Source organism: Myotis daubentonii, chromosome 9 (assembly GCF_963259705.1).
Source record: "Myotis daubentonii chromosome 9, mMyoDau2.1, whole genome shotgun sequence".
Lineage (NCBI taxonomy): Eukaryota > Metazoa > Chordata > Mammalia > Chiroptera > Vespertilionidae > Myotis > Myotis daubentonii.
Window position 1 is genome coordinate 48,848,208 of NC_081848.1, and position 10,137 is coordinate 48,858,344.

The following is a 10,137-nucleotide window of genomic DNA, read 5'->3' on the forward strand; positions in this document are numbered from 1 at the left end:
TATGATTTGTTTGAGTTTTGATATACTTATGCTATGAAATGGGTTTCCAGCCTGGAATTCCAGTTTATGCCTACTAGTCCATTACGCCAAAGAGAAGGTCAGGTTCAGTGTACAATGACTCCATTTAAGATGTTTGTCCAGGAGAGGAGTCACCTTTTCATAGTTGAGACTATTGAGGCTCAGGTGAGTTAAATAACTTGGGAACTCAGTTTGGTAAGTAGGAGAGCCAGAATTCTAACTCCAATCTCATAAGAAAGAATCATGCATTTTCCAGACACTCAAAAGTTGCAGATACTAATCAATAGAATTTAGGTAGCAAAGAAGAATAAAAAAGAATGAGAATTAAGAAAATTGGGAAGACTCTGGTGTCATGGAAACCAGGAGAAATTGATTAACTGACTATATACACAAAAGATTAAGAAATGACTCGAAGCTCTATTAACACATCTAGTTTGTTTTAGGAGATTTTTGGTGAGCAATGTCAGGAATAAAAGCCAGATTACACTGAGTTGCAGTGCAAAGGGGAAACTACCAAATAGTAAAAGTCATTTTTCAAGAAACATGGCTGAAAAGGGCAAGGGAGGAGAGCTATAGCAAGAGGAATCTTTTTTTATTTTTTATTAGCACTTATTGGTCACCTATTATATGCTGAGTGTTTTATATACATAACTAGAGGCCCAGTGCACAAGAATTTGTGCACTCGAGGGGGTCCCTCAGCCCGGCCTGTGCCCTCACGCAGTCTGGGACCCCTCAGGGGATGACCACCTGTTGGTTTAGGCTCACTCCCCAGGGGGATTGGGCCTAAGCTGGCAGACATCCCTCTGGCAGCCCGGCAGCCCTCGGGGGATGTCCACTTGCCAGCGGGGAGCAGGCCTAAGCTGCAGTTGGACATCCTTAGCGCTGCTGAGGAGGCTAGAGAGGCTCCCATCACCACCGCTGTATTGGCAGCCAGCAGCCTGGTTTGTGGCTGAGCAGAGCTCCCTCTGTGGGAGCTCACTGACCAGGGGACAGCTCCTGCATTGAGCATCTGCCCCCTGGTACTCAGTGTGTGTCATAGTGACCAGTCATTCCCAGTTGTTCTGCTGTTAGGGTCAATTTGCATATTACCCTTTTATTATACAGGAGTGCCTGGCCAGCCTGGGTGAGGGGCTGATGGCTGTTTGCAGGCTGGCCACAGCACCTTGTGTGGCAGTCCCCACTGGGGTGCCTGGCCAGCCTGGGTGTGGGGTTGAGGGCCGTTTTCAGGCTGGCCACACCCCCTTCAGGGTGGGGGGCGGTGTCCTGCTGGGGTGCCTGGCCAGTCTGGCTGAGTGGGTGATGGCAGTTTGCAGGCTGGCAAAATCCCCACTGTGCACATGATATTTTTAGGAAGGTAAGACATTTCCCAGATTACATAGCTACAAAATGTCAGGATTCAAACCTAAGGTGTTTAGCTGAACCACTAACCAAATTCATAGCAAGTCCTCTGAGTCTGGAGCAGAGGAAGAGTGTGGATGAGACAAGTTTGGAAGTGTTTGGAGGAATGCAGGAAATGGGGGAAGAGAATTCCAGTCTGATGGCCTCTTCTCTGGGATCGAGTCCCATGAATTGAAAGTACCATCTCACTCCACTGCCTTCTTTCCTTCTGAATGAGGTTGTTAAAAAGTTTTCAGCGGCCCTAACTGGTTTGGCTCAGTGGATAGAGTGTCAGCCTGCGGACTGAAGGGTCCCAGGTTTGATCCCAGTCAAGGGCATGTACCTTGGTTGTTGGCACACCCCCAGTGGGAGGTGTGCAGGAGGCAGCTGATCGATGTTTCTAACTCTCTATTCCTCACCCTTCCTCTCTGTAAAAAATCAATAAAATATATTAAAAAAAAAAAGTTTTCGGCGTACACTGTATAGCTATATAAAGCCATGTTGCAGGGGCTTTTATGACTAGGAGAAATGCATGTGTTATAATGTAAAAGTGAAAAACTCAGCAAAATTGTATATATGGGATTTATTTTTTTTAAGCAATAAACAAGCCCTGGCCAGTTGCTCAGTGTTTAGAGCATTCAGTTGACAAAGTGAAGGATTGCAGGTTCAATTGCTGGTCAAGGGCATGTACCTTGGTTGCAGGTTTGATCCCCAGCCCCAGTTGGGGCATGTGCAGGAGGCAACCAGTCAGTGTATCTCACAGTAATGTTTCTCTCCCTTCACTCCTCCCTCCCTTTCACTCTTTCTAAAAAATCAATGCAAAAATATATTTTGGGATGAAGATTGGAAATAAATAAAGCATTAAAGGAGAATGGAAGGCTAACAATGGCTATCATTTGGTGGGATTATGGGATTTTTTTCTTTTCTGAACTTTCCACATTTTACCCAATCAGTCCATTTTGTAATAAAAAAAACTTTAAAAATATCTTGTTATTAACATATGCAGTCAATACAAATCACCTGACTGGTAAAGATTTGTCCAGTGATCATGCCTCTGCTCCCCCAGATTTCTGGGACCATTCCCTTGAATACAGAGGCACCTATGTGATCTGGGCGGGGCCAAACTTAAGTTTTTCCTGGAATCTTGCATATGCTCCAATTGCTATGTTGGCAAAGATGGGGAAGCCAAGCTTCCCACTGCTTAGAAAAGCCTGTGTAGGAGAAGAGAATGAATCAACACAGACTCAGCATTGAGAACAGAGGAGAGCATGATCTGACAGTATCAGTACCTGAAGCCAATCTTCGTTTTATGACTATATTCCTCTTTTTGGGCATAAGCTATGTTGAGGTGAGTTTCTAGTGCAGTGTATTTCTCTGAACTGGCAGCCTTGAATTAAATATTCTAGATCTTATATGACTGAGAAATCTATGCCAAAGATCCCAGGGTTCATGGTAAAATCCCTTGGTTGGGGCTTCTGCTGAGTCAAGATTCCCCAGCATCTCCTCCTGGCCCACCTCTCTGTCCTGGTTACATATGGTTATAGCATCCATTTCTAGTGACTACTTTGTGCAAAGCACCACACACAGCTGTTCCGGAAAGAATTCTGCTGATAGACCTTGACCTCTGCAGAACAGGAGTAGGGACCACACAGTTCCATTAAGAGCGAAAGAGATGTGGCCAGTGATTTGGACAATAATTACAATGTGCACTTTGTTTTCCTGTCTGCCTCATGCCATTGCTCTGTCAAAGGTGCTGTACTTAAAGAAGCTGGAGATAAAAACCAGTGAGGAGTCTCGGATTTTACAAATAAATTTGGGAAAAGGTGGTATTTCAAACTTCTTCATTCAGAGGGGTGGAGGGAATAATGAAGTTGGAGAAGGCAGAAAACCTAGTCCCACCATGTGCTTCCCAAATAGGTTCCTGGCTCCAACCCTGAATGGACTGAAGTATAGGGTAGAGGTACACCCATGTTTCCTTTGTTGGTTGCATTCCTTGATTCATTTTTTCAATCAACATGTATTTTGAGGATCTACACCAGCCGTGGGCAAACTACGGCCCGCAGGCCGGATCCCGAGGTATTAGAAACAACTAGTTACAGTAAGTGCTCTTTTAGAGCACGCATAAGTCACTGTGGGGACCAAATAATAAGCAATCCAGCGGGTAGAGGTAAATGTTGCTGTTCCTAGGAGAGGTGACACTTCATCAAGGACTTAACCAATGAATGAGAGTTTGCCAAACGAGTAAGGTAAAGTTTCCTAGGTAGAGGGATTAGCATGAATGAGGCACAGAGAAATAATAGTGGATGGGATATTAGGCTGGTGAGAGCATACATGTGTGTTAAAAGGGAGGAAGCGAGCTAGTTTTGTACAATGGTATTGGGAACCCAGCTTCACTTTGCCAGATTCATGTTTTCCATTTCTAAGGTTTCAATTCTGCGATAAACTGCTGAGAGATGTGAATTTTTGTTAATTCTTTTCCAGAGAGGAGTTGAAAATAATGATGAATGAACAAATGAAAGAAAAGCACATAAGATGTCCTAGGCCTTGTCAGTCAAGGAATATGAGTCGTAACAACTTAGGGAGGTGAGAAGAGCTTCTATTACCACTACAGCTTTGGCCTCTTTCAAACCCCATCTTCTGTCAATTGTGGTTCAGGAAAGGATATGACACTCAGAAACCTCGGTACTTTCTGGAGCGTCCTCAGAGGACATCAAGGTTTAGCTTTACATGTGACCTTGCATCTTCTCATAGAAAGCTTAATATCTGCAATAAAGCAGAATTTGTGTCTGAATGCTTACCCAGACTCTGCTCCAGACTCCATGACTCAGGTCAACCGCCAACCCAAAACGGGCAGCTGACCAAGGCCCAGCATTTCCTCCCAAAACCATCTGTATAAGAAGAAACCAAAGTTGAGCAACTCAGGACTTAAAAGGGCAAGATTGCATTACGTTCACCAACTTGCTGAATGAAAAGAATGATTGGAACATTTTAATGCATCTTAAATTTGTAATAGTAAGTACTGTTCAAGTTTCCTTTTCTGTCCAGGGGAGAGGTGGTATCTGCTGGTCTTAATATAAATTCTACTATTTCACACAGGGTATATAATGTCTTAGTAAAGAGAAAGGAGAGCTCAGGTTATAGAACAGAGTTCAGTTTTGGATGTGGTGGGTTTAAGGTCTCTGAGGGGCACGCTGCTGGCAACATCCAATGGGTTATCAGCTATACATCAATGCCCAAGATTCAGATTTTTGCACCATCATCATTTGAGTAGTTACTGAAACCTTAAGTTGTGAGAGAGAATCTGAGAAAAATTTGTAAATAGAGAAATAAACCCAGGGCAGAAACCTGGGAACAGTACTATTTATGGGGTTGATGAGGGAAAATGAATTATTGAGGAAGATGGAGAAAGAGCATCCAAGGAGATGGAAGAGAATGAGAGGTGTCTGTCTTGGTAGTCCTAGGAGAAGAGAATTTCAAGAATGAGGAAGTGGTCAATATAGAGAAGAGGACGAATAAGATAAGGACTGAAGTGTCCCTGTAGTTTAGCAACATGAAACACTCTGGTGACATTGGAAAGAGCAGCTTCAATGGTGTAGAAGAGAGAGAATCCAGATGTCAGGGGATTGAAACTGGAGACCCTGGCACCAGTCCACATTGTTGTTATCTGTTTTCCCTTCTTCCTGTCTTTTATTCAGTGACTATCAAGTACTTACCATGTGGTAGGCACTGTTCTGAGCACATCAGTGAACAAAACATACCACAACCCCTGCCCTCAGAGACTTACAGTCTAATGGGGAGACACAGATAATACACAAAATAAACAAGTAAAATGCATATATCTCTTTAGGTAAAGTGGAAAATCCAAAACTTGGAGTTGTTGTGTCTTTGACTCTGAGAAAGTTGTTTTGGCTTTTGAGTAAAGACCTGAAGGAAGTGAGGCATAGACCACACGGATAAGGGGAGAAGCATTCCTGGCCGAGGAAACAAGTCCACAGGCCTGTGGGCAGGAGCCTGGCGTGTTTGAGGAGCAGCAAGGAGGCCAGAGTGACAGAGAGGAGTGAAGGAAGGGGAGAGTAGTAGGAGAAAAGGTCAGAGAGGTGATGGGGACTTTAGGGCATGGTGAGCTTTTACAGCTAATGGATGGGGAGACAAGGGTAGAAGACTTTAGTAGAGAACGTAAGTGACCTGACAGCTTTTAAGGGAAAGAGAGGAGTCAAGGATGACTCCAAGTTTTGGGGCTGAACAAACAAAAGACTTGCTATGAACTGAGAAGAAGTCTGTTAGAGAAACTACTTTGTGGTGGTGGGGGGTGTTTTGGGGAGGAGGGCTGGAGAACAGGTGGGCAGTATTGGACAATAAAGTAGGACATCCATTTTGAGAGGTCAATAGACAGACTGATATTTGAGTCTGGAGTTCGGGCAGAGATTCTGTTAGGGATCTGTTTGAGAATCATTAGGATAGTGACGATATTCAAAGCCATAAAACTGGATAAGCCCACTCAAGGCTTCTTTTTGCTTTTACTTTGAAGACACTTTTCCTGAACTGGAGCAGTGCTTTAATTCATATCATTAGATCCTTTATTTAGAAAAGGACCGAGTGTGCCTGGTTGGTGTGGCTCAGTGGTTGAGCATTGACCTATGAACCAGGAGATCACAGGTTGATTCCCCGTCAGGGCACATGCCCAAGTTGTGGGCTGGATACCCAGAGGGGTGTGCAGGAGGCAGCCGGTAGATGATTCTCTCTCATCATTGATGTTTCTGTCTCTCTCTCCCTCTCCCTTCCTCTCTCTGAAATCAATAAAAACATATTTAAAAAGAAAAGGACAGAGTGTGCTGAAAATGAAGTGCAGCATTTCATGCTGGGTTGACTCCAGCTCTGAGAAGAGGATGGGGTGAAGCAATCTTGTTGCAATGTCACCTTCCATTGAGGCTAAAGTTTTGTTAGTTTAGTGAAGAAAAAATAACAGATATTTGATTATATCACTTTAGCTTAATAAATTCATCATTGTCCTATGTATATAAAGTAAATAAACTGTTAAATATTCAAAGTACTACTTCACGCCTAATTTAAAAAAATTCAATGGCATTCTACTGGGGTCATTAGTAGAATCTTCTATTAAACAAAAAGTTTAGCCAGAACCGGTTTGGCTCAGTGGATAGAGCGTCGGCCTATGGACTCAAGGGTCCCAGGTTCGATTCCGGTCAAGGGCATGTACCTGGGTTGTGGGCACACCCCCAGTGGGGGGCGTGCAGAAGGCAGCTGATCAATGTTTCTGGCTCTCTATCCCTCTCCCTTCCTCTCTGTAAAAAATCAATAAAATACATTTAAAAAAAAAAGAAAAAAAAGTTTAATAAAGTTTTGATCTATTTAAACAAGCAGCTGTAACTTATACATTTGAGGTACTTTCTGCTTGTATTTAGTGCAAATATTTTTCTCAAACCTTTTTTGTCTTTTAAAACTCCTGTCCAGTTTTTATATTTTTGAATTTTAGTCTTCCTTTGCAGTTTCTTCTGTTGTTTCAAAGCTGACATTTAGCCATAAATATAAAACTGTTTATCCAACTTATATAGTGTTTCTATGACTGTTTTAAAAAATAATTAGCATTTTAATCCACTTTGAATTTTTTTTGAAGTATAATATAGAATTTACTTTTATCCTCCAAAATTTCTTTCATTTACCTGAGTGTGCTATACTGAGTAATCCTCCCCCACTGATGTGTTTGGGATACTACTTTACTGTGTGTCTCATCAGGATTATATGTACACGAATGTTTGCTCAATCTCGTTCCTTTCAGTTGATCTCAGCTTCTATTTTTGGCTCTGGTGTCAGCCCAGCCCAGCAGAACCAACGGAACATTTTGCCCCCTGCAGGCAGGCCGCCCCTGTCCCCCAGAACCTGGAAGTGTGGGCAGATCCCCAGGGGCGCTCACCTCCGAACGCGGGTGAATGTGTCGTACTGTCCCCACGGGAGGATTTGGGGCGCCTTTGACCGGCCTCCTTCTGTCCAGGTCTCCTGGGGCCTCGAGCTTCCCCAATCCCATGTCTCCGGAAACCAGTAGAGCCGGGCCTGTACCCAGCTGTGGGATGTGGACTGTTCCCTGTGGGCTCTCCCCTCGGGCATTTCCACTTTCCTGTCCCCTGGGCTGGCGGCCGAGGGGTTTGACACTCTGCGTGGAATTCCGAGACGTGGCGCCCGGAAAGGGCGCTGGACTTCCAGCTCAGAACTGCTTGCGGGGCCGCATATTTCCCTCCACTTCCGCAGCTGTCCTCCATCCTGCCCAGCAGTGCTGACGGTACCCACTGGGGGAAGTGTTGGAGCAAACACAGTTCAAACATGAAAAATAACAGATGTGCTAGAACCAAGATGGCGGCGATATAGGCAGACGTGTCCCAGGTCGTGTCCCGGAGCAAATGGAGCGAGCAGCTGAAGCTAGTAACACTCACACCGAATTGGCGAAATTGCTCAGCTGGTGAGAGGGTTTGCAGCCGGGAAGAGCAGAACTCCCCTGGAAAGGTAAAAAAAAAAAACCAGGGATTTGGGCAGGAAAGTTTGCCTGACCTCTGAGCCCAGAGAGTCGGAGGGAGACCGCGTGGCAGACAGCTGCGTCCCTTGGGACAGGCACAGCCCCTGACGGGGGGGAAAGGAGAACCGCGGGATTCCTGGCGCCGCCAGGGAAATTGAGAGCTGGGTTCTGTGATCATGGAGGACTGAGCCTAAAGGGGGCAGCCTGAAGAGCTGACCTGACCATGCAGTCCCGGTAAGAGAAGAAGCTTACAGAAACCAAGCCTTCCCCGTTTCCGCGGCCGGCATTTGTTTGTTTGTTTACACTGAATCCTGTTCATGGGACATTTCGGATACAGACACTCACCTGTGCTGAAGAGAGGGAGAGTGTGCGGAGGAGTGGAATCTGGGGAGAGACTGGGGAAAGAGGGGGAGCCGGGAGAGGTGGTAGTGAATTGAGTGACGGAAAGTTACGTACAAGGGATCTCCCATTAGATTGTCAAACGACTTCTCAACAGAAACACATCAGGCCAGAAAAGAATGGACTGAAATTTACAAAGTGATGCAAAGCAAAGGACTGAATCCAAGAATACTCTATCCAGCAAGGCTATCATTCAAACTTGAAGGGGAAATAAGAAGCTTCACAGACAAAAAAAGGCTAAGGGAGTTTGTCACCACCAAGCCAGCAATGCAAGGAATGCTAAAGGGACTGATATAAAAATAAGAAATAAAAAGCTCAGAAAGAAAACAGCCACACAAAAAAAGAAATGGCTACAAACAAGTACCTTTCAATAATAACTTTAAACGTAAACGGACTAAATGCTCCAACCAAAAGACATCGAGTGGCTGAATGGATAAAAAAACATGACCCATACATCTGCTGTCTACAAGAAACCCACCTCATTAGAAGGGACTCACACAGACTGAAAGTGAAAGGATGGAAAAATATCTTTCAGGCAAATGGAAAGGAAAAGAAAGCTGGGGTAGCAATACTTATATCGGACAAAATAGACCTCAAAGTGAAGGCCTTAACAAGAGATAAGGAAGGCCACTTCATAATACTAAAGGGATCAATACAACAAGAAGATATAACCCTGGTAAACATATATGCACCCAATGTAGGAGCACCCAAATTCATAAAAAAACTCCTGGAAGATATCAAAGGAGAGATCGACAACAATACAATCATAGTAGGGGACTTTAATACACCATTGACAGCACTGGATAAGTCCTATAGACAAACAACCAGCAAAGATATAGCAATCCTAAATGACTCACTAGATCAGATGGACTTAATAGACATCTTCAGAACACTTCACCCCAAAGCCAGAGAATATACGTTCTTCTCAGGTGCTCATGGGACATATTCAAAAATAGACCACATATTGGGTCACAAGCAAAGTATCCCCAAATTCAAGAAGATTGAAATCATAAAAAGCGTCTTCGCAGACCACGATGGCATAATATTAGAAATAAACTACAATAAAAACAACCCAAAATACTCAAACACCTGGAAGCTGAATAGCATGCTATTAAATATTGACTGGGTTACCAATGAGATCAAAGAAGAAATTAAAAACATCCTGGAAACTAATGACAATGAAAACACAACAATCCAAAACCTATGGGACACATTGAAAGCAGTCCTGAGAGGGAAGTTTATAGCTCTACAGGCCTATCTCAAAAAACAAGAAAAAATGGTAGTAAATCATCTAACTCTACAACTCAAAGAATTAGAAAGAGAGCAACAAGAAAACCCCAGAGTGAGCAGAAGGAAGGAGATAATAAAGATTAGAGCAGAAATAAATGACATAGAGACCAAAAAAACAATACAGAAAATCAATGAAACCAAGAGCTGGTTCTTTGAAAGGATAAACAAGATTGACAAACCTCTAGCCAGACTCACCAAGAAGCAGAGAGAGAGGACCCAAATAAATAAAATCAGAAACGATAGAGGCGAAATAACAACAGACACCACAGAAATACAAATGATTGTTAAAAAATACTATGGACAGCTTTACTCCAACAAACTAGACAACCTGGAGGAAATGGACACATTCCTAGAAAAATACAACATTCCAAAACTCAATCAGGAAGAATCTAAAAATCTCAACAGGCCAATAACTATGGAAGACATTGAAGCAGTCATCAAAAAGCTTCCATCAAACAAAAGCCCAGGACCAGACGGCTTCACAGGGGAGTTTTACCAAACATTCAAGGAAGAACTAAAACCTATCCTCC

At 43.6% G+C, this 10,137-nt stretch overlaps 1 long non-coding RNA gene across 1 annotated transcript; it reads right to left on the reverse strand.

The window, feature by feature from the left end:
• Nucleotides 1-3,842: 3,842 nt before the first annotated feature.
• On the reverse strand, nt 3,843-7,455 carry LOC132242206 (uncharacterized). Its single transcript, XR_009454548.1, has 2 exons — nt 7,325-7,455; nt 3,843-4,158 (listed from the first exon to the last, which is right to left on the reverse strand). It is a non-coding gene; the product is annotated as an uncharacterized LOC132242206 (long non-coding RNA).
• Between the last annotated feature and the right edge of the window lie 2,682 nt (nt 7,456-10,137).